Here is a 25,669-nt window from a genome sequence, read left to right as displayed (position 1 = left end):
GAGGTGTCATCGTGGGGTGCACAGAGCATTGAGTGCAAGTATTTTACCTTTGTGCCAAAATATGCCGGTCTACCAAACTTGGTGTCACTATGTAGTATCTTTATTTCTAATGTTACAATTTTAATTGCCAACAGTGTATATAATTTAAAACTGATTGCTAAATAAAATTGAAATTAATGAAATCATATTTTAATTGCAGGTGCTTTCCGAAGAAGACTCCACCCATCTTTTTGAACACGTGGTAAGTTCTCTACAGTGTATTATATTGGTACGAATGAAATGTCTACTTTTTTGGTGGGCAACTCACGTGGGTAATACAACAAGCGAATTCGCTAAAGTCACGCATCTAACGTCACAAATTCTGTACACGTCCAGCAAATAAGTTGGGGTACCCAGACAGTCAGGAGACAGTGCATTGTTGAACATGGTCATATGAAAATGTACTATGGAAATCACATAATTGCAAGTGAGTTTTCTTCACGATTTCAAACTGGGACATTCGAAGGGCAAGCCGATAAGAAAAGGAAAACGTTAAGACTATTTGGGCCAAGAATGACGAACAAACACACCATTGTTCGTCAAATTTTGTTTTGATACCACACTATTGTGAAATGACCCCCGTGGGTACCGGCCAACATCATGTTCATATGAGCTACTCAGGAACGCCGTGGAAGCAGACCCTTGGAAAATTATTTAGGTCATTTGTGACAGATTAGACATATATCACTGTTGTTCGGCGACTTCGTGCAATCACTGATTTGGAAAATTTACACTCATTGGTGTCACATGAGTTAACACCCTTCAACAGAATATCTATTTGAAGGTGTGCAGTTGTCTGAGTGTAAAGAATAACCGGGAACGTTTTGTGCAACGGATTATCAATTTAGATTTAAAAAAAAAAGAAAATGAATCTGTCAAGACAGTCGTAAACAGTCAGGACAGTGGTTGGTTAGTGGTCAACATCCAGGATGGTTTCCTAAACCATATCTCTAGCCGAAAAACGCGTTGTGACTGGTATGGTAATCTATGGTGTTAGTAATCCATAATGTCTTTCTCAGGCGAGGTGAAACCACGAATGCAGTTCATTACAATGCTCAGCTCCATCAAATGCACCGCAAACTTATCAGTAAGCAGCCAGTAATAGTCAACAGACATTGTGTCCTCATATTGCTTGATAATACTCTAGCTCACATGCATCACAAGCCAAGTTGTTGGCTGTCCGTAAGTTGCAGTATGAAACGTTTCCTTACCTACTTTATCCCCCTGATATCTCTCCCTTCTGACTACTATCTTTTCTGACATTTCGATCATTTTTGGGGAGGGAAGACCTTCTGTGATGATCTAATGATGTAACGTGCGGTTGAGGGTTTCTTCGCACTGCCGACTTCAGATTTTTTTCGCAAAGAAATCCAATCGTTAGCTGACAAGTAACACTTCACATCGTTGCTGCCGGTCTGACGCTAAACTATACATTTTCGGAAAGCACTAGTCCTAAATAGGATAACTACACAGTGCGACGGTCAGACGTTGCCGCGTTCAGGACTTATGGAGCGTCAAACATTAACATGGGGTTTATGAGAGTTACAGGAAACGAAGAAGAACACAAGGTTTGTGACGTTTGAATCGACGTTGTCTGATTGAGCACTTGTTTGCGTAAGTTAAAGGGTACAATCAATGTGCAAATCGTCGAACAGAGCATGAGAGATGCAAAGAGTGCGCTCACAGTGTGCACACTTGACGAACGGTAGTTCGCCGCACGTGAAGCACACGTCACCTTCGTCGAGGGAGTCAAAGCAGTACTCGTGCGGAGAGATCCACATTCCCGGCTCCTCGTCCAGATAGCCAGCCTTGTGGAAAGCGTACCGGATCAGGTTCTTGAATCGGGGTGCGCTGAACTGGTAGAGTGAAAACGACTGTAGTGCCAGGAATCGATCGCGATGCCAGATATCCATGACACTGTCCATGGCCAGTGTGTCGGTCACAAAGCGTACAAAGGACTTGTACTGACGGAAGAAATGCACATCTAAAGGCTGAATCTTTCCAGTGCAACCACCAGGAATCAGTCTCTTGTGCAACGCAACGTCGGCAGGCTTCAGTGCGTTCGATAGATTGTCGTCCTTGTTCAGAGTCCACGAGTCCAATAGCAAAACGATCTTCTTCCGATCATCAGGCATGCTTGGCCAGAACACTTGCTCGTAGAAGTCCTTAAGGTCGTCCCTGTTCATGTTGGACGTTTTGCCAGCAAATGATTTGATGTTCGGTGGATCTGCAGGCTTGTTTCCCGGAAACTTTCCACTTGGTTGCGACACCAGTACATACATCGGCCGCAGAATCTCTCCGGCCATGGTGATCACGGGCATGATCATGTAGCTGTGGGTTGTTGCGCTCATGGATCCCACAACCGCTCGCACGACTGTTGTTCCTTTGGTACGGAGAGTGCGAGTACTCTGCAACAACTTCTTGAAGCTACTCTGATCTGCATTGGCAACCTGCGTTGGTGGGATGCTTTCGCTTGCAATGAGCTCGCGAGTCGCTAATACGAAAGCATCAGCCTGCTGCTGCAAGTCCAACTCTTTCAGTTGCCAGGTCCTGCCGACCCTGTTGGTGATTGCACGGTCCACGATGTTGTTGCGCTTCTTGAATCTGTACACCCACGACGGTGATGCCTTGAACTTGAGACTCTTGTTAGGGTCCAGTTCATTAGCTGTTTGCCTAGCCCAAATTCGCAACGTTCGATCGTGAATGATAGCAGTGTGCTGTTTCTCCGCGAACATGCCCCGAACTGCCTCATTGATCTCTGCCATCAGCGTCTTCTTGTCATCTTTGCCTTGTGTTGCCCCAAAGTGACGTAGCACGCCAATGTTCCGAATATACCTGAACTGATTCTGCAGAGTCGAGTGGGTAGCACGACCGGTCTTTGTGTTCCAAGGCCTACCTGTTTTTGGATTTACCGTCCAGTAGGCATAGGCTTTTGCCTTGTACTCGCGCCACTGCTCTGGTGTCATTTTGGAGTCTTCTGGAGGCTGATCCTGGAACTTCGGCTTCTTCACAGGAGAGGGCAGGTATTCTGACGCTGATGAGCCAGATGCGGAAGACGTATGAGACTGCTGCGATGACGAAGGCATCTCTGCATCCTCCTGCTCTTGGTCTTCCCCGTCTCCAAAATCCATGTCTCCGTCCCCCTGGTCACCATCACTGTCACCGAAGCCGAGCGTACGAATCTCTTCAACGACTTCCATCCCGCTGGTCAAAAGAGACTTGATGTGTGCCACCATCCTTTGCTCTTCCAAATTTGGATTGCGCTCATTTGTCCCGATCTCGGCCACCAGAGCCCAAACGACCACTTTCGGATCCATCTTACAACGCATACCTAAAAAACACAAAAACAACACAAATGTTAGCACAGAGTACAAATGCAAGACGAATTAGCATGAAATAATACGACTGCTACAACACAAATGTTAGCACAGAGTTCAAATGCAAGACGAATTAGCATGAAATAATACGACTGCTATGGTTACTCTCATAAACCCCATGTTAATGTTTGACGCTCCATAAGTCCTGAACGCGGCAACGTCTGACCGTCGCACTGTGTAGTTATCCTATTTAGGACTAGTGCTTTCCGAAAATGTATAGTTTAGCGTCAGACCGGCAGCAACGATGTGAAGTGTTACTTGTGAGCAATGGCAAATGTGTATGGTGACACACGGCAACTATTTGTATTAACCATGTATTGCAAGTTTTTTTTTGTTTGTTTGTTTTTTTTTTTTCTTGCCGTAGGAATTGACTTACATAGAAGAATTTCATTCGCGCCAACCAATGTAAATTAAATTGTTTTATATTAATAATTTAAGTACAAAATATTATATAAGGCTATTTTGTCTCTTTGTGCTCTGTTCACTTAGTGTGTGCATACTTCTAAGGAGTTTGGTTTTACAAAATTTATTTATATACTTACCCTGTCCGTCTGTCCTTCCACTCGGAAAACAATTTTTAAAAAAAATCTCAAGAACTGCTTAACCTATCGTCGGCAAATTTCGAGAAAATTTGGAGGATCAAACGTAGGAACCCATTTTTTAAAAACCGATACTCAAACCGTAATTGATAAAAATTAGCCAATTCCGGAGTTGACGTTGATCGCTATAGGCTAAAAAAACGATAATAGATAGAGAGGTGCTATTTCCTTGCAATCGGTGAAGCGGCACAAGAATACGTTACATCCCTACCGTAAAGTCTCTACTAGAACCGGAAATTGTAAAAATCCACTACGGCTAAGATTGCAGTGTTTCTAGCCAACAATCGTGGCGGAAACGAAAGTAGCCAATCAGACATGCCGGCTCAGATGATGCTCGGTTGCTTTTTGGCCTCGTACTTATTTAATTCATAAGGTTATAATTGTGCCTATAGGTCTACTACTGCGCATAACATGTTTCGCAATCCTCGTATATAAATACTGTCACAAATTTTGATGGTGGATGTACGTCTACTCACAAAGGCCAGCATATTACCGAGGCATGATGTGTAATGTTTATCACTGCTAATTATGATGAAATCAGATGATTAGAAAAATAATGTAGCTGTCATAGCGCTCTATAAGGTAGGCAAGCCAGCAGGTGAGGTTTCCGAAGTACTCCAGAAACTCAAACAAAATGTTCATGTATCACACTAGTCAGCAGTTCATCGAGACTGTAATTATAAATGAAATGAAATCTTTTGAGATTTATGTCCCACGATTATGCCGGCTAGGCTAAAGGAGACGGTGATGATGAGAAATGAATGAAATGGTGGAATGAAGAAAGTGGGAGGAAACTGGAGGACCCCAAGTACCGGAGGTGAAGCTCTACTACTGAGCCACCGCACCTCTTCCCCTGCAATAGGGTAACTCTGTTATTATCAGAGTTACAGCAAAATGTAAGAGGGGAAACAGTCTCCAAATATGATGTTTTCAATCTAAAGTGAAGGATTTTTTTTTTTAATCAGACGAGCCGTTTGGGCTGCACACTCCTTATGCGCCCAATGTTAAATGAAAATGCAACGTTGTCATTTACCTGGACCCACAACACAAGTGAATGAAGTGACTGTTTTGCACACTAACGTGTTGATGGCCAACCCCCATTTCAAACATAGGTTCACATAAATGGCAACGTTGCATTTTCATTTAACATTGGGCGCATAAAGAGTGTACAGCCCAAACGGCTCGTCCAATTAAAAAAAAAATCCTTCACTTTAGATTGAAAACATCATATTTGGAGACAGTCTCCCCGCTTAAATTTTGTTGTAACTCTGATAATAACAGAGTTACCCTATGTCAGGGGACTTTTTAGATACTCTCTCTTTCCATCCATATATATACGTAGGTACTCCAGTTTCCTCACACATTCCCATTCCAGCAATTCTTCGATCATCATTCACTTGCATTAATCATCGTCTCCCTTAGCCTAAACAACATAGTCGTGGGACGTTAAACTGAAAGATTTTCAAACTACACTGTGTGTATCGATCGAAACTTTTGACGAAATCCTTTGAAAAGAAACAAAAATTGTTGCATACTGTCACTCATTAAGGGATCGATTTTCTCGGTGACATTCATAGAATTGACAAGACTGACTGCACTAAATTATAGAGTATGTGATTTATTTATTTATTTAGAAGTTTGAAGTGTTATTCCCGAACTATACAATACTACTGACAGTTCAGTAATTGTAATTATTAATGTGGTCTTTCTTTTAACAGTAGGGACAGTGGTCGAAGTGAGACGATATGCGGTGGTATGCCATACCGCCTCTGGTTTTTCAGTAATGAGGACATACCGTCTCTGGTTTTTCAGTGATCAAGACAATATTTAAATAGCCGGTATGTTGAGTCAAAAACATAATAAAATATACCGCCTCGTTTGTTTTTTTTTTTTTCACTTCGAACTCTGAGTAGGAATGAAATAAAGTGCATAATATTCTGTGGTTATACCTGTAGGCTAAAAAAAAAAAAGACTTATCATTAATAAAAGTGAATTATTAGAAAAATAATTAGTGAAATGAGAATGTGGGAAGAAACTGGGAAACACCGAGAATAATGGAATGTTGCCACCTACAAATTCGCATGACCTAGGATCGAAAAGGAACCCTTTGACACCATATATACCCTCTGACACCCTCTGATACCACAGAGCCACATACTCCCTTCTTTTAAATAGTGTTAGTTTAAAATACGGCAGAATACATACATACGGCATTAACTTAAGCATACTACTTTGGGCTATACTATTATTATCGCAAAGAATGAAAATTAAATTTTTGAGTTTTACGTCCCGCGGTTATGCCGGCTAGGGTAAAGGAGACGGTGATGATGAGAAATGAATGGAATGGTGGAATGAACAAAGTGGGAGAAAACGGTAGAACCCCGAGGAAACCCATGCACACGGTGTTTGTCCACCACAAAGTTCACATGATGCGAGCTGGGTTTGAACCAGGGAGCCCATGCACCAGAGGTGAACGCTCTACCACTCAGTCGCAAAGAATGAATACATAGACAAACAAGCGATACAATTTTACCACTTGCTTGATACGTGGATTAGCCACAAAGATTTTTTGTCGTGAAATATGTTATAGCATATATAAATAGAAGTTGTTTTCTTCAGTATCCAGGTTCGTAGTTGCCGGTTTTATTATATTTCTTTCTTTCCAAGGCTTTTCATCTCTAAAACGTTTCCTTTATTTCACGGATTTTCTTTCTGTTATTTACTTTGATGGTGATGGTTACCATACGAAAGTGAGAAGAAGCGGGAGAACGTGAAGAAAATCTACACACACAGTGTTTTCCTACCGCAAAATCTAGGGGGCGCGGTGGCTCAGTGGTAGAGCGTTCACCTCCGGTGCTTGGGGTCCCTGGTTCGATCCCAGCTCGCGCCGTGTGGACTTTGTGGTGGACAAACACCGTGTTCGTGGGTTTTCTCGGGGTTCTCCCGTTTCCTCTTACTTTCTTCATTCCACCATTTCATTCATTTCTCATAATCACCGTCTCCTTTAGCCTAACCGGCATAATCGTGGGACGTAAAACTTAAATTTCATGTTTCATTACCGCAAAATCTACTTGGCAAGGGCTGAGAACGAATCAGGGACTGACTCGCCCGAGTTGAGCGCTCTACCACTGAGCCGCCGCGTCCATTTATCTCACGGATCCGATATTGTTTAGAACAACTATGAACGATGATTTAGCTGCACGGACATCCCCATGCAGTATCATTTGAAGACAAAATCAGGATAACAATGTAAGATCTGCAACACAATTTGTGAGACACTTTCCAACATAACTCATGCAGAAATACACAAGAAATTATTTAAAGCAAAATTGTATTAAAATAATAATTAAATATCTACTTCTGATCTCTCTAGACGGATACAAAGAGATATACTGACAATGTTACAATACGTGTTTTATGGGTTTGTTAGTTTGACTTCTTTGTGCTTGGAGCTGTTATATCAATAAACTGAAGAGATTTTTTTTTTTAAAATGTTGAGAAAAAAATATTTTTCTCTTGTTGGACGAAAACTGGGGCATCTATGCATCATGATATAGACCTATATTTTCGGAACGCTGGGACGCAGATGTCAGTGTCGGTATGATCCCGGAAACTCCGGGACGTACAGCAGCCGCATTCATATGTCAAATCTAGGAAAAGACTAATACACTCGTGCTCATAAATTAAGGATAATGCGGATACATGGTGAAACAACGCTCTGGTGGGCGGCTTTCGGTTGGAAATCACCTCGGGGTATGACCATGCGGTGCATTTGACCATTCGGTGCTGTGCATACGGTGCGGTCGTCACACGGTGGCGCTGGCAGCAGTCCAAATACGCAAAGTTGTATTGGTGCATGTCAGAGTACGGTGTAGCGTGTAAGTGTACAGATGTTGTCAGACGTGCTAATGGTGACTGTGTGTTGAAAATGGCTCAAAGAACGCATATTGATGGCGTTATGAGGGGTAGAATAATAGGGTGACTGGAGGCTGGTCAAACACAGCAGGTCGTAGCACGGGCCCTCCGTGTACCACAAAGTGTGATCTCAAGATTATGGCAACGATTCCAGCAGACAAGAAACGTGTCCAGGCGCTACAGTACGGGACGTCCACAGTGTACAACATCACAAGAAGACCGATATCTCACCATCAGTGCCCACAGACGGACACGGAGTACAGCAGGTAGCCTTGCTTGGGACCTTACCACAGCCACTGGAACAATTGTCTCCCGACACACAGTCTACAGACGACTGAACAGACATGGTTTATTCGCCCGGAGACCTGCAAGGTGCATTCCACTGACCCCTGTTCACAGGAGAGCCCGTAAAGCCTGGTGTCAAGAACACAGTACATGGTCAATGGAACAGCGGTCCCAGGTTGTGTTCACGGACGAGTCCAGGTATAGTCTGAACAGTGATTCTCACCGCGTTATCATCTGGCGTGAACCAGGAACCAGATACCAACCCCATAATATCCTTGAAAGGGACCTGTATGGAGGTAGTGGTTTGATGGTGTGGGGTGGGATTATGATTGGTTCACGTACACCCCTGCATGTCTTTGACAGAGGAACTGTAACAGGTTAGGTGTATTGGGACGTCATTTTGCATCAGTATGTTCGCCTTTTCAGGGTGCAGTGGGTCCCACCTTCCTCCTGATGGATGATAACGCACGGCCTCACCGAGCTGCCATCGTGGAGGAGTACCGTGAAACAGAAGATGTCAGGCGAATGGAGTGGCCTGCCTGTTCTCCAGACCTAAACCCCATCGAGCATGTTTGGAATGCTCTCGGTCGACGTATCGTTGCACGTCTTCAAACCCCTAGGACACTTCAGGAACTCCGACAGGCACTGGTGCAAGAATGGGAGGCCATACCCCAGCAGCTGCTCGACCACCTGATCCAGAGTATGCCAACCCGTTGTACGGCCTGTGTATGTGATCATATTCCATATTGATGTCGGGGTACATGCGCAGGAAACAGTGGCGTTGTGTAGCACATGTGTTTCTCAACTTACACCAATACCGTGGATACCGTGGATATAACCAATACCGTGGTACCGATATGTTTCGTTTGTTCGTATGTTGTGTTCACTATGTGCCTATGCTATTACCGCCAGTTTTGTGTAGTTCCACGTTGTGTAGTACCACAATCTGCAATTATCCTTAATTTTTGAGCATGAGTGTATATGTTCAGCTAAATTAATTAGATTTTTTAATATAGCTTTGGTAGCATAAGCTGTAAATGTGTTGAAATGTGTATCCTTTGCATGTTATTAATCAAAGAAACAGAAAATTAAGTACAACGCTGTATGCATAACTACGTATGTTAGTAGGGGCACGCTGGGTAAGTGGTAGGGTGCTTATCTCTCGTGCATGGGGTCCCTGGTTCTATCCTCGGCCAAGTAAGTTTGTGGTGGACAACATAGTGTCCGTGGGTATTCTCGGGTACTCTCGCTTCCTCATACTTTCTCATTCCAACAATTCTTTCATCATTCACTTGCCTTAATCTGTTCACTTGATGATCATCATTCACCGTCTCCCTTAGCCTAAAGACCATAATCGTGGGACGTTAAACTGACATATTTCATTTTCATTTTTTTACGTATGTTAGTGCAAAATCCACAAATTTTTCGGTGTTAATATGTTGGAAGTAAGTAAAACAAAGGAACTTCTCGAAATTAGAGATAGATATCATTATTTATTTATTTATTTATTTATTTATATAATAGAATGTCACATTTCAGCCTGTTGAAGTAGAATAGAGTGGTTTACCCGTCCTCAGTGTGGCAGATCATACGAAAGCTGTTAGTCCGAGCGAACACAAACACGTGGATTAAATACGCATGTGGTGATGAAGCCGTTCGAAAAAACCGTTCCCGAGGGAACTGCAACGAAGCCGCGAAGAGACACAAGAGCTCATCCTCCGCCATAATTTACATCTCAGAGCTACACCTGACCCATTTATCAGTCAGGGGGTATAATTGCAGTTGACGGATGGTTAAAATTAATTACTTGGTGGGAGACCCAGCTTTTCTCTTCTCTTAGAACACAACTAATGACTCTCAATATGTTATCCTAATTCTCTCTGTTTTGTCGGGAGATCTCTCCCCAGACTTCATAAATAATTTCAGATATACAAGGTCAAGGCGTTGTCTTTTCAAAGTGCGATATCGTCATGCGGATAACTATTCCATATATTGCTCCTGTTGGTTGACAATATTTGAAGGTAGTTGGTAAATGAAGACGATTTGTGAAAAGATCTGTAAAAGTGTGTCTAATTAGATTTTGTACTACGATATGTCGAGTTAGCTGACCCTTAGATAGTACAATTAGAACAGAAAGTCTTTGAGAGTAATTTTAGAAGAGTCTGCTATTTTGCGGTAAACTAAAAATATGTTTCTTACAGCAGTTGAGCACTATTTTTAAAACAAACCGTTTAAAAAGTCAAGTATATTTGAATCGGTGAAAACAAATATACTCTTTCAATGTAGATCATGAAGGTAAAAATAATAATAAAATAAAATAAAGTGACTTTCTATCTTTTCAGTTCCAACTAACTTCACAATTCTTCAAACATGATTTAACCCTTGTGTACTACCGTGGGATCTTTTTGGGACCCCAGAGATATTCAATGCAGTATATCTCTTAAATGAACATGAGTATCTCAAACTTTGTTCTTGTATTTTCTCCCCTATGTATGTTTAATACACTGAACACAAAATATTGTTTCCTGTTGTTTTGCTGTTATGTAAAAAATGATTGTTTACCATAAGGGTCGTAAAAGAACCCCAAAGTAATACCCATGTAAGTAATCAATTATTTTTTCTCTTTTTTCTTTTTTTCTTATCAAACAAGCAAAATAAGTAGATTACAAAATGCTCAATAGAGGTAAAAACTATTAGTATATTGTTTCCGGAAATACTTCATTATTGACATGGGGTGTGTAGCAAAAAAAAAAAAAAAAAAAAAAGTTTTCTTACATTACGCTATATTGTTTGTGACCTTGTTTCTTTCTTCCTAATGTTACTGTTTGAAGCAATGAATTTCTTAAAAACTGCTTACATCTTTGAACAGCTTCTGAATAACAAAGTGGCTAGTTTCAAAAGGCTAAAGCCCATTACTTCAAGCAACAATCCCAAGAGGATGACATGATTTCACTATTCTGAGTTGTAGTTGTTCCTGTTATCTGGTGATGAGGTCATCAAGCATTTATTTTCTATTTCGGATGGCGATGATGTCATTGATGTCGAAGATGTCAGTCTCAGTCAGAGAGCAATGCAATAACGTTTTGTTTTGAAATATATCTGTATAAAATTTGTGTAAGAAACACCAATAATTACTTATTTTTAATTGGGATCTCTAAGGGACCCCACGGTATCTCCTATGCTTTATTTTTCATGGTAATACACAAGGCTTAAATTTTATTTTTACGTGTACATACAATGATTAAATTCCATGTCTTGAATTACCTAACAAATGTTTAGAATTGATCGCTTTCTGTTAAAAGGCGTATGTAACATTTTTCACAGTTTTAACTTTTTTAAAGAAATGAATACTTTAACTTTTTAAAAGAAATGAATGAGGTAGATCTACCAATTTGCGTTAAAAGGACGTGTGTTTCTTGAACATGTTATAAATATAAGGCATATTTCTTTCTCTCATAAGCCAAACCATCCCGTGAAAAAAAGGTTTTTGTCATTTTTCCACAACTTTTTTATTGCACATACGCCCTTTTAACAAAAATCGATTCAATTGTCCTGGTAATTTTGTAATTATGTCAATCATCACTGAAAATACTACTGAATATTCAGTATTTCTAATACGAATTAGCTCTGTAAAATATCAAGAACTACTTCTATTTGAGACCTTTATATTGCCTTAGCCGATAACTATCCAAAGCTCGCATTATAATATGTTATAAAATATTTTTATTTTATCTATATAAATTAAAATTTACCAAATGACACAAGTGTAAATTTCTCAACAGCTGAAATAACTCGTCCTTCATTTTTAAAATTAAAAACAAATCAAATCTGTATTATAATTATTCTGTGAAAATGTTATTTAAGTTCAAACATCAAATTTGATTTCTCATTAGTACAGAACCAGAACTCTTGCTTCAGAAACATGTATATCAGGTGAAAGTCTACCATTTTTTTATTTTCATTTAATTTATTTATTTATTGTACAAATGTGAAACATTAAATTTGATGGTATATTCCTCGGGAACTAAAAATCATGTACATAATAACATTTCACAAGCTTGTATTAGCAGCTCAAAGTGCACCATCATGCCAAATTTTATCCACATCGAATGTGGTCCTTTTTTTTTCGGAAGTGTGACTAAATTTGATGGCCAATAATTTGGGAACCAACAGCCTGCATAACACTTCGCTCAATTGTATAGCAGGTCAAAGTCTACTATCGTGCAAAGTTTGATCCAGATCGGCAGAATGTATATGATATATGTTGTCCTTGATTTTTTCCCTGCATAACTGAAGCACATAGTGAATTTGAAGAGTGTTATCATATTACTTCACACAAATGAACATTTTTGGTGCGCGTATTCGAAGTTCAACTGCTGCTAGGAATACAACACTACGGGTAAAAGTCCGATCAGTGCTCCGGATTTCGTCGGATCCATCCAGTTGTGTATTGCTAGAATTTTTGATCGGTATATGCTTAATCGTTTTCAAACCCGATAAAACGTATTCCGACTCTTATGCACTCCATTACATTTCTGATAGGCAGAGAGTATTTGCTGAACTATTACGTCCGTATATTCCTATTAAATCTCCGATTCCATTCTTCATTACCTCGCTAGTACAGAAAAACATGAAGCAGGAAACAGTATGTGCACTGTGTGTCATCTTGAGAAACGAAGATCAAAGGGCCTAGCGGAATAAGCATGTGAAAACTGCCCCCAAGCACATCTGCACCAAATTTACAGTATCGATTAACATTTATGACAAACCCAGTTTCCAAAAGTTTCAGCCCCCCAGGCGCTTTTAAAGGGGTGCTAGGAGGGGGAAGAAAATTGAAATTATTATTTTTCTCATGAACGGCTGAACCGATTTGCATGAAAAAAAAATGTTAGGGGTTCCCAACAAGAGTAAAGTCGGATTTTTTTTTTTTTGAGATTTTTTGGGGTTGAAAATTGTAGTCAAAAAATTTTGAAATTTTCAAAAAATATATATATATATATATATATATATAGTGGAAGACTAACTGGAACACCCACAATTTTTTTGCCAGTTTTGTCTTGAGAGGGTCCCTAACAACATTTTTTTTTTTTCATTTTGTTTGCAAGTGTACCTCATAGTGAAAAAAAGGCAGACATACATGGTCAGCATCTATGTGGTATACGTATGATACACACTGTACACCACTAGGATAACCAATACCTTTGAATGGGGGGGATGAAGTTGTTATAACATTGGAATCTTATGATAACAAGTATTTTTTGTCTTAATGATAATTGGTCTCTGAGGATGAAGGGGGTTCTCGACCCTGTTCGCATCTCCCTTGGCTACGCCACTGCTGTACATCAACTGAAATTATACATTGCCTCATTTTTGTGTTAATTTTGCATATAATCAATGTTCTGTGATATATATATATATATATATATATATATATATATATATATATCTTTGTTTAGTAATTGTTTTTGTTTTGTAACAGTTGGTTAATAATATGCCTGTCGTTTATAGGTATTTATGTGTTTAGTTTGTTTCGATGGTATTACTGTATATGTGTGTTTAATATGATCAAATAATGAATGAATTATAATAAATTAATCCTCATGACTGTTTTCGTCCACTACTGGAACAATTTCGGTTTTTGTGAACATTTTACTGAGTATTTCAGCTGGTTGAACGATTTTTGATAAGTATCTCGTATATGATAAATAATACACAATAGCAGCAACGTGAGAACAGCAGCCAACAGTTTTGTTCACGAAAACCAAAATTGTTCCAGTAGTGGACGAAAACAGTGATGAGGATTAATTTCTTTTAATTCATTCTTTATTTGATCATATTAAACACACATACCATCGAAACAAAAATTAAAAGAAATCGTTCAGCTTTACGTCCCACGATTATGCCGGTTAGAATAAAATAGACGGTGATTATAAGAAATGAATAAAATTGTGGAATGAAGAAAGTGGGAGGAAACGGGAGAACCCCGAGAAAACACACGAGCATGGTGCTTGTCCACCACAAGGTCCACACGGCGCGAGCTGTGGTCGAACCAGGGACCCCAAGCACCGGAGGTGAACGCTCTACCACTGAGCCACCGCCTCCCTCCATCATTGAAACAAACTAAACATATAAATACCTATTAACAACAGGCATAATATTAACCAACTGTTACAAAACAAGAACAATTACTAAACATAGATCTATATATGTCACAGAACTGATTATATGCAAAATTAACACAAAAATGCGGGAATGTATAATTTCAGTTGATGTACAGCAGTGGCGTAGCCAAGAGAGATGCGAACAGGGTCGAGAACCCCCTTCATCCTCAGAGACCAATTACCATTAAGACAAAAAATACTTGTTATCATAAGATTCCAATGTTATAACAACTTCATCCCCCCATTCAAAGGCATTGGTTATCCTAGTGATGTACAGTGTGTATCATACGTATACCACATAGATGCTGACCTATGTACATTTGCCTTTTTTCACTATGAGGTACACTTGCAAACAAAATAAAAAAAAAATATATGTTGTTAGGGACCCTCTCAAGACAAAACTGGCAAAAAATTGTGGGTGTCCCAGTTAGTCTTCCACTAAAAGATCTTTTTGAAAATTAAAAAAAAATACCAATTTTTAACCCCAAAAAATTTCCAAAAAGTATTTTCCGACTTTTCTCTTGTTGAGAACGAATGCGAGAATTTTTCGCCCGGGAAATTTGCGCCCTACCACAAAAAGAGGGAAAAATACGCCCGCTATATATTTTCACTGGGATGTTTGCGCCCTACAATTCAACTCGTTTTTGTATCGTATAAAGTAGGTTCCCCTCACAGTGCAACCAGGCATGCCTTCCGTCGTTTCAGTGATTGTTACTTAATCGGTTATAATATCCCGAACTAAGCGGAAAAAAAATACAATTTTAGTTCACTAAAGAGCAATCCATACGAATACAATGTTTCAATATGATACAATATTTACAATAGAAGTGTAAGTTACTGATATATATTAATATAATTAATTAAACTATATGAGTATAATTTAATCTACATAAGGCTGTTTGGCTCTACCCAGATATCTCTGTCCACAATCCTTGCGAGCTGTTTGGTTTTTCAGAACAGAAAATATAGAAAAGTACCGTAAGACACATCAGGGGTTACTTTGCTCAAAATATGAAAAGAGCTGCACAGTCCTCTGTCGGTAAAACCATGAACTGTAAAGAGAAAGTTTCAACTGCCACCGTAAGATAGAACATCTAACTGTATTTTGGTTATAATATTGACGGTTAACATCAGTTCTAATTACTGGGACTGTTTGTTGTTGTAGAGGTATAGAAAGCAGTCACTGTAAAGACCAACAAAATTTCAAAGATATCACCTACAAAGAATTTCCGTCAACGTTAAGTCAGTTTCGTAGAATACTACTGTGTATAATGGGACTTTGAAACAATAGTTGACTGAAGTGTGAAACATTTTAAAGTTCTAAAAAAGATAAAACTAGGAGAAGGCAGTTTCAGCCTCTTATCGCGGTTACTTTGTTGCAATTCAAAGTAACCCCTTAGATACTAAATTACTACTGCTGGTACCTCCTGCCTTCTAATTTTAGGTAAATTTCATATTTAGGTAGATGCCGGAATAGATTTCTTGTTGTAAAATAAATTACGAACACTGCTGGATTCAGAAAATTAGTTTGAGAGGGACCTCGCTCAGAAATGCTTTAAAAAAAAAATCATTGAACTTCTGGGGGGGGGGGAATTGAAGTTTATATGCATAGGAATGACTAACATTAGATTTTTTTAAAAAAGAAAGATAGAAATCATGTAATTTGGGTGGGCTTCAGCCTGGAAGTCCCAAACCCCGTAAATATTCCACTGGTTACGTTTGGGATTATATTCTCGGACATACAGAGCAATCAAGGCAAATCAGGTCACGGGGATTTTTTTCTGTTCTTGAGTTAACACTTTTGTGGGGCATATGCTAAACTATCAGAATGTGGTTCCTATGCCGGTACCAGAAAATACATAATTTTCTTTACAATTATCGATAATTCATACTAAGCACTGGCACCAGTACTATCATTCTAATATCAACATATGCAGGCTGCGTGCAGTTATGTGTATGAAGTGAAATGTATAAATACTAAAAGGGAAAACATTGCACAGAAACATTGTGTTCTTATGTTGAACATACTTTTTTTTGTATGTTGTGCAAAGTATCCCCATCTACGAGGTTACTTTGCACCAAAGTTTATATTTCAAAACTATGGTCATACTAAACGTTTAATAACGCACTTGCACAAATGTTTTCCTTGCGTATCTACCTATTATATGTTTAAAATACATATATCATTGCGTTTGTAAGTTGCATACAATTTCCTTTAAAATTCCTTAATTCTGTGCAAAGTGTGGTTTGATGATTTTACATTCACATTACGTTTACCCGTCTTATGGTAAATGTAAAGTGAATGTAAAATCATTTCAGTAATATCAAGAAAACTATGTCCAATATGTTTACTTGCTGCAGTTACACTTCAAACACACAATTGTAAAAAATGAAATAAAATCTTTAAGTTTTACGTCCCACGTTTTTGCCGGTTAGGCTAAAGGAGACGAGTGAAATGGTGGAATGAAGAAAATGGGTGGAAACGGGATAACCCCGAGAAAACCCACGAGCACGATGTTTGTCCACCACAAAGTTCACGCGGCGCGAGCTGGGATCGAACCAGGGATTCCAAGCAGGTGAACGCTCTACCACTGAGCCACCGCGCCTCTCCAACTTACACACAATTGTGTTGATCCGTTGTCTTATTTACTTTGTAATGTCCGCCCTTCTGAGCAGGTGGGTGAGCTCGATCAAGTTCTTTTATTTCGCAGGGCGCAAACTTGCCGGTGCAGGTACATCGCGGGCGCAATTTTCCCGCTTCTTGAGGTAGGGCGCAAAATTCTCGACACCGTTGAGAACACCTAACATCTTTTCTTCATGCCAATCGGTTCAGCCGTTCAGGAGAAAAAAAAAATAATTTCAATTTTCCTTCCCCCCTCCTATCACCCCTCCAAAAGCGCTTGGGGAGCTGAAACTTTTGGAAACAGTTTCTTATAAATGTCAATCGATACTGTAAATTTGGTGCAAATATGCTTGCGGACAGTTTTCACATGCTGATTCCGCTAGGCCGTTTGTACTTGAGTCACGATAGTACATGCAACAAAACAGCTAAGCGACACTGAGTAAATGTGATATAAAACTTTTCTAAAAGTAATAAATTTAAGACTTCAGGATTTCACGCTAGTTAGTAAAGATTAGACCGAAGAAATAAGAATAATAGATAACAAAAATAAATCAGTGTCTAAAGCAGTGGTTCTCAACCGATATGTCGAGATATACCGGTTTGTCACGCACTCCCCTAGGGTGTGTCGCGAAATTTTAGAATTAAAAGATCATGAAGAATTTAAAATAATTAGTTAAAATCGAGACAGACTGTACCAGCCAGCACCTCCAGCGGTAACAATAACGCTCAGTGCTATATAGAGTGATTATAAAAACCAATAGAAAAAAAATGAAATGAACTCTCTGAGTTTTACGTCCCACGGTTATGTTAAAGGAGACGATGATGATGAGTAATGAATGAAATGGTGGAATGAAGAAAGTGGGAGGAAACGGGAGAACCCCGAGAAAACCCACGCACACGGTGTTTGTCCACCCCAAAGGGGATCGAACCCGGGACCCCTAGCACCAGAGGTGAACGCTCTACCACTGAGCCACCGCGGCTCCTAAAAACCAATAGATTTTGCTATTATAATAGTTATTATTATTATTATTATTATTATTATTATTAATAATAATAATAATAATAATAATATCAAGCAAATATGTCGCGATGTCCCGGACATTTAGTAAAATATGTCGTGAGTCAAAAAGGTTGAGAACCAGTGGTCTAGAGGATAATATCTACTAATTGCGATCTATAATTATAGAATATGTTTTTCAGTTTCTATCCATTAACCTTTTGTAAACATGCTTTTATAGAGCTTAAATCGGAAATGAAAAAGCGATACTAGGACTGATTGTCTGTACTATACTGTATTCAGCTTACTGAAACAAGTGGAGTACAATCACCAATAGCTTACAAATCTTAAGAATACCTAGGTAATAAGGTATATAAACTCAATATTGAACATATATAATTCATGCCCATCGAAGTACAGACCTGGAATAGTTTTTCGCTCCCAGTCATAGCTGCGTCCTTATCAAGAAGAGAAAAAATAAACTACATAGTATTTTGTGTTTATAGCTGGGTTGCCAGAAAATAAATCATATGATTGTCCAATATCATTATCGTTTGCTATATTAAGGATTACGCCCAAAGGTTATGCTGTATAAGTGAAGAAGTTGAGAATCAAAAATGTGACAATGATGAAAACAATTGTGAAGACAGGGACAATATTAATTGATTGATTTGAATTTCTTGTCCGTCCTCAGTTCCGAGGCTACAAGAGACGTAGTTAGTGCTTAACGTTGATCCGAACACTACAGGAATGTGTTTATATCTGAGGCAAAACCACATTGGGGATTGAATTAGGGATCATATGTATACAGACTGATCACTTTAGTTACTTGGCCACAAAAGGGGCAGATTCGATCCATGCTCTCGGTAGCCAGCCTAAAGCTTTAATAATATAAAACATAGGGAACAAACTCGGTTGAGATATGAGTATTCTTTGTTATGCAAAGTCAAGTGCGAAGCGATTATTTCAGGTCTGAAGCTCCCTAGTGCATGGTGGCTATTCCCGATGCGAGCTCATATGATTTCAATTTCACGTTAAGATGTAGCCTATAGCTACGGCAATGAAAATAGACGTTAAACCACGAATCCGTCAACCTACTACAACTCTGTATAGTTCCTTAACTAAAATGTCATTCTTCTGCTACTTTCCACAAAGTATATTACCTACTGAAAAAATACAGGTCTTGTAATTGTTGTAAATTTAAATATGTAAGTTTATATTGCTTAAATACTACAATGATATAATACTGCTAAAACAGATTCTTTGTCAAGACTTTTTTTTCGTATATATCCGGAAATTTAAAAGATGGTATGAAGTGTTTGCTATATACGTTCAAGTGTTATTTTGTCTATTGTAAAAGACGATTGAGTGCCAAAAGAAATTATCTGTGTATGGATATAAAATAGCACATCCACATGTTTCTTTCATATGCACGGATTCGACGTCATCTCTATCAACATCCGCACATAATGAGATAACACACACACACACACACACATATATATATATATATATATATATATATATATATATATATATTAGGGATGGCCAAAATTTTCCGGAATCCGGATTCCGGAAATTTTGTTTTCCGGAATCGGAAAATTTACTTTCCGGAATTCGGAAAAATTCCGGAATTCAGAAAAATTCCGGAATTCAGAAAAATTCCGGATTTTGGAAAAATTCCGGAATTCGGAAAAATTCCGGAATTCGGAAAAATTCCGGAATTAGGAAAAAATCCGGAATTCAGAAAAAATCCGGAATTCGGAAAAATTCCGGATTTCGGAAAAATTCCGGAATTCAGAAAAATTCCGGATTTCGGAAAAATTCCGGAATTCGGAAAAATTCCGGAATTAGGAAAAAATCCGGAATTCAGAAAAAATCCGGAATTCGGAAAAATTCCGGATTTCGGAAAAATTCCGGAATTCAGAAAAATTCCGGATTTCGGAAAAATTCCGGAATTCAGAAAAAATCCGGAATTCGGAAAAATTCCGGATTTCGGAAAAATTCCGGAATTCAGAAAAATTCCGACATTCGGAAAAAATCCAGAATTTAGAAAAAAACGGAATTTTTCCGACATCCGGAATTTTTCCGATTTTACTTTCCGGATTCCGGAAAGTAAAAATTCTGGAATTGGCCATCCCTAGCTAGTAGCTGTTAAAAGAGAAACACAATAATGAATATATATACTGTATTAGTTTCTTGTAGTTGGATATCACTTACGTAGACAATTGCTACTGCAGTTATTTACTGCTTTATGAGAAGGTCTTATTTTCACACACAAAAAAGTCGCCGGTATGTCTCAAACATTATCGCGTTCCCACCTGCAGCTGCTCCAAAGCACTGCAAACTACTTTTTAATCAGGCGAAAGGCAGTGAAGGAAAAGAAATCTCAACAAATATTCTAATAACATTCGCTTATTGTCAACATACCTACAGTGAACGCAGAAAGTGTTCGTACACCGTGCATACTTTATATTGAAAACAGCTAGCATGAGAACGGGAGGTGGAAAATATATATATAACCAGAATTAAGACTACACATTCATACATTTTATTTCTATATACAAGAGAAAGGCCAAACAAAGACAATCACTGTTTTGCTCAGAAGAAAAGAGAGAATTCCTTTTTTGTAAACGCAAAAAGTCACCGTACACTTATGATTGAATTAATGCTTATAAAGTATATTACGTTATTTATTATTTTGTGGGATTACCCTGTGCGTTAATGATTGTCTGTAGTCTTCGTGGCATTGATTTCACCTGTAGTAGTTCGTAGTTCTGTAGCTTCGGGACTATAGAAGTCAGTGGAGAGCTTTTGTGAACGCGGCATTGAACCTCCGGGTTCCATAGGCCATAGAGTTAGTTAGTTAGTAGCTTCGGGACTGAATATGTCCCTTTCTTCTTGAATAGCTTTTCTCAGGCCTTCTTTAGTAGAGAAGCTGTGCCTTCTGATTCTTGTCACCAGAACAGACCATAGATGTTCTATAGGGTTCATGTCTGGGGATTGGGGAGGTGTGCGAAGCTGTTTCAAGGTATTATAGAGTAGCCACAATCGAGTATTTTCCACTGTATGTTTGGAGTTGTTGCCTTGCTGAACAATAAATTGTTTTCTGCGCACTAGTATGGAGATTTTCCTTTAATATGTTAATATACACTTTGTGGATCATCACTCCATCGATAAAGTGGAGACGACCCACTCCTGAGACACTCATACAACCCCAGACGAGCACGGACCCTCCTCCGTGTCTTACTTTAGGGACGAGATTTTGAGGATTCATCTCTGTATTCACCTTGCGTCATACCATACGCCTCCCATTGGATTCGATAAGATTAAATTTACTTTCGTCCGAAAATATGACCCTATTCCAGAAAGAAGCCTGATCCCTTATCTTTATACTCTTTTTCAAACTTTAGTCTCTTTATACGATTTGTCTTGTTCACCCATAACATTTTCCTGGCTATCCGAGCATGATACCCTGCAAATATTCCGCACTGTACTGGCTGATACTTTAACACCGCGTGTTTCCAGATCCGTTGCCAATTGCACAGCACTACTTTTCGGAACCTTTTTTCTTTCCCTAATAATGTAACGTTTATCTTGTTCACTCAACACTCTTGGTCTTCCATTTTTTTTTTTTTTTTTCGGACAGTGATAGAAACATTATACATCGCAATTATTGTTTGTACTGTTGAACGAGGTCTGTCTGCAAGGTTTGCTATCTTTCTCAAAGATTTACCCTTCTTATGCAATTTAATAATTACTTTTCTTGTCTCCTCATTTGTTTCTGTTCGGTTGCTTCCCAATTTTACAGCCCACCGTGCAGTTTTTTCACTCCTATTCACAACTAAACTCATTCTGTTATTCGTCATGCTATAAACAGAGGTGTATAATCAGGTGAATACTAGTGAACCCCAGTTGTGGTATCTTTGTTTCGTATTCGTACGTCAGGTGTACGATCTCTTTTTGCGTCTACTCTATACACTTTCTACGGAATTTATTTACTTTCTGACCATTAAACTTGTCTTTTTGTTCTTTATTGGTATATTCATAAAGCTTAGTTTTCATTATTCATATTGTGTGTGTTATTACACTTCTTAAATTTTCTGTTTCTTTTTCGCAAGCATTCTCGTTTCAATAGCATAGGTGTACGAACACTTTCTGCGCTCACTGTATGTACAGTAAATACAAATTTATAATTTTTGACTTTACGAAGTATACAATGTAATTGTTCAATAATTAACATAAGCAGGCATTCATTAATTTATATTAATATAATAATTAATAAAACTAATAAGCGGGTGATTGATGACTCAGTGGTAGAGTTTTCATCTATGGTATTCTAACCCAGGACATGTGGGTTTTCGATGGCTAATTTTGTGTTCGAAAATTTTTCCGGTGGTAGGCCTACTCTTGGTTCCCTTTCTTATATTTGTTCCATCATCACTCATTAACGAATTTAGTTTATCAAAACTCTATAGCCATATATTCATTCTGTCCGTCAGTGAAACAAACAGTCTCAAGTACTATCTGATGGATTACCATCAATTTTGGCCACGATGTACAGAGTCAATAGTTAAGAATCGAGTTCCCTGATGAATGTAATATTCAAACCGGAAGCGGTACAAATCAACCATTCCCGGTTTTAACGTTAATCATTATATAGTAAATATGGTAATAGATAGCGAGAAACGGTTTCCAGTAATCGACATATATAACATTCATGTAGATAGAATGTTACCCAATTTGTGCATCTGCTGAAAATAATGAGCTTAGGTATTTAGAGAGCATTTTCCGCTTTAGAAAATGTGTGCTTGGTAAAGAATGTAGAGAATTAGCTGAGTCAGGCACGTAGCTAGAATATGGTAATAGGAAGGGGGGGTCTGTCACGAAATACTGTGGTTATTTACCAGGGGCTCAATCATTCTAAATTATTTTATTGGCAACATATATTGGTTCGTTTAGCCAAGATTTCTAATGGAGGGATGATATGAAATACTGTGGTTACACACCAGAGGCTCGATCAATCTAAATATTTTACTGACAACATACCCATATTGATTGGTTAGGACAATAAAATGAGGATATATTAGTAAGTATTTTAATAAGAAGCTATGAAGATATCTCGAGTAAAAAATTATAAAAAAGTATTGAAAAAGATATAGTCTTCCGAGGTCATTCGAACGGTGTCGAGAATTTTGCGTCTGGGAAATTTGCGCCCTACCCCAAGAACAGGGAAAATTGCGCCTGCGATGTACCTCCACCGGGAAGTTTGAGCCCTGCGAAATAAAAGAACCTATTGGAGCTTACGCATTTGCTCGGAGGGGCTGACATTACAGCATAAAAATCCTCCCCCCACAACCATGCCATTTGTGATTTATTTTCATTGTGGCTATATAAGGGGAGAATAAACTTCAATATAAGCCAAAAGAACACAACGGATCAACGCAATCACTGCTTCTTCCAGAGATGATTTTGGGGGAACACTGGCCTCCTCAGAGCTCTCAAAGTGCCCCCTCGGAGGAGACCAAAATAATACGTCTATAATATAATAATAAATAGAATAGTACCAGCAGTGACCCCCTCCGGAATACTAAGTGTGCCCCCCGGAACATTTTTTCTGAAAGAACGACTGAACGCAATTGTGTGTTTAAAGTGTAATTCCAGCAAGTAAACACACTGTACATAGTTTTCTTGATAATATTACTGAACTGATTTTACATTTTCTTTTCTATATTTTGTGTCCTAAAAAGCCAAACAACTCGCAAGGATTGTGAACAGAGATATCTGGGTAGAGCCAAACAGCCTTTTGTAGATTAAATTATACTCTTTGATTATATTAATAAATAATTATATATCAGTCATTTATACTTTTATTGTAAATTTTGTAGTATAATGAAAAATTGTATTTGTATGGATTGCCCGTCAGTGAACTAAAATTGTATTTTTTTTTTCATTTGTTCGGAATATTATAACGGATGGAGTAACTCACTGAGACGATGAGAGGCAAGCCTAGTTCAAGTGTGAGTGGAAGTTACTTTACACAGTACAAAAATAAGTTGAATTGTAGGGCGCTAACATCCCAGTGCAAATATATAGCCGGCGCATTTTCCCCTCTTTTTGCGGTAGGTAGAGACCTGCACGGGCCGGGCCTGGCCCAAGGCCCGAAGCCCGGCCCGGCCCGCGGGCCGGGCTTGGGCGGGCCGACTCTGTTATTTCTTTGGGCCGGGCCGGGCTTGGGCGGGCCGACACTGTTATTTCTTTGGGCCGGGCCGGGCTTGGGCTGGCCGACACTGATTTCTCATCAGGTTGGGCCGGGATGGGGCCGATCAATTGCAATTCTTTAATAATTATTGACTTTTGTTAAATTGGAATAAAGCCAAACGTTGAAGAAGTGTGCCCGTGAAAAATGTTACAAAGAATACAATAGCTATTTACAGTTTGTGTTGCTTAGAGGCTCCACTTTCACTATAGAGGATTGCAGGCACTATGCGGTAAATTGAGCTCTGACCTTGACCTTCACTGAACTCAAAATATAAAAAGAAGGGGTGGGAATGTTTTGCCTGTCGCTAAACAATATTGCCATCTTCACTTTATGCTAAAAATCAATTAAGTTAGATTTTTGTTACCGGGAATGGAGTTTTTGTTCTCTCGATGACAGGCAAAGTTCTAGGAGGCAATGGTACCATTCGGGAGGCAAGCGTCAGGTTGTGAACCAGAGTTTAGAAAGTTTCTGAGGGTTAGGTCAAATTTAGTACTAAATTTTGAGAAAGATTGGGGCTCGAGCTATTTTTTTAAAAAAATTATCGGGCCGGGGTCGGGCCAAAAATTTTAAAATTTATCGGGCCCGGGCCGGGCTTGGGCCAAGAATTTTGAAAAACTTATCGGGCCGGGCCGGGCTTGGGCCGAAAATCTCCAAAACTTTTCGGGCCCGGGCTGGGCCGGGACTAGATACGTTCGGGCTGGATTGGGCTCGGGCCGAAAAATTCGGCCCGTGCAGGTCTCTAGCGGTAGGGCGCAAACATCCCAGTGCAAATATATTGCGAGCGCATTTTTTCCTATTTTTGTGGTAGGGCGCAAATTTCCTGGGCGCAAAATTCTCGCATTCAAGGGAAATATAATGTCCGTGAAGTTGACAAGCCACTTATGTCAGACTCCAATTTCGACTTTAAACGTCGCTAGTGCTATGTTAGTGTTCGATAGTGACGCAAATCGTTAGCACTCCACAGATAACGTGTGCTTTTTAAATAATGGGTATGTCTTCTAACTGCATGCCAACACGCCCACTTCTAAGAATCATCTCAAAAATGAGGTTAACCGTTAGAGCAAGTAACTGCTCATTAGTACCATTAACATTAACGTTAATGCCTCCATTGTACGGCCCTTTGAGTAATAATTACACCACGTATAGTCTCAATGGGTCCCTATATTCTCGCGAACATTCTGACGTGCCCAAGTTAGTTACTTTTTTTTTGGAACTATTGTTTATCTGTTATTGTTTATTGTTTATTGCTAGTCTGCAGAGTAGTCCTTACATTAATATGCCATTGTCCTTGATAATCATTGCGTATTTACAAGCAGTTTGTTATTACTGTTAGAAGATATTAAAAAACAACAGATAAAATCTACTACTTAACGGTTCATATTTTTCTTTTACAGTACACAAACGATTAATA

The 25,669-nt window shown here is 38.9% G+C and overlaps 1 protein-coding gene and 1 long non-coding RNA gene across 4 annotated transcripts in view; one reads left to right on the top strand and one right to left on the bottom strand.

Moving 5' to 3' along the window:
• The window catches only part of LOC145688349 (cadherin-like and PC-esterase domain-containing protein 1), a 1,309,510-nt gene that overhangs the window by 349,294 nt on the left and 934,547 nt on the right, over positions 1 to 25,669 (top strand). For all 3 annotated transcript variants that reach the window (XM_081762492.1, XM_081762493.1, XM_081762494.1), the window contains one exon: positions 200 to 241. The gene's annotated coding sequence lies outside the window, so the exon portion shown is untranslated. The remainder of the gene's footprint in view (positions 1 to 199; positions 242 to 25,669) is intronic.
• Positions 1 to 25,669, bottom strand: part of LOC145688350 (uncharacterized) — a 38,052-nt gene that overhangs the window by 1,617 nt on the left and 10,766 nt on the right. The window lies entirely within an intron of this gene.

The sequence above is a fragment of the Thermobia domestica genome, chromosome 6 (assembly GCF_964235325.1).
Source record: "Thermobia domestica chromosome 6, izTheDome1.hap1.1, whole genome shotgun sequence".
Classification (NCBI taxonomy): Eukaryota; Metazoa; Arthropoda; class Insecta; order Zygentoma; family Lepismatidae; genus Thermobia; species Thermobia domestica.
The sequence above is the reverse complement of the archived record's forward strand: the minus strand, read 5'-3'. Positions and strand labels throughout refer to the sequence as shown.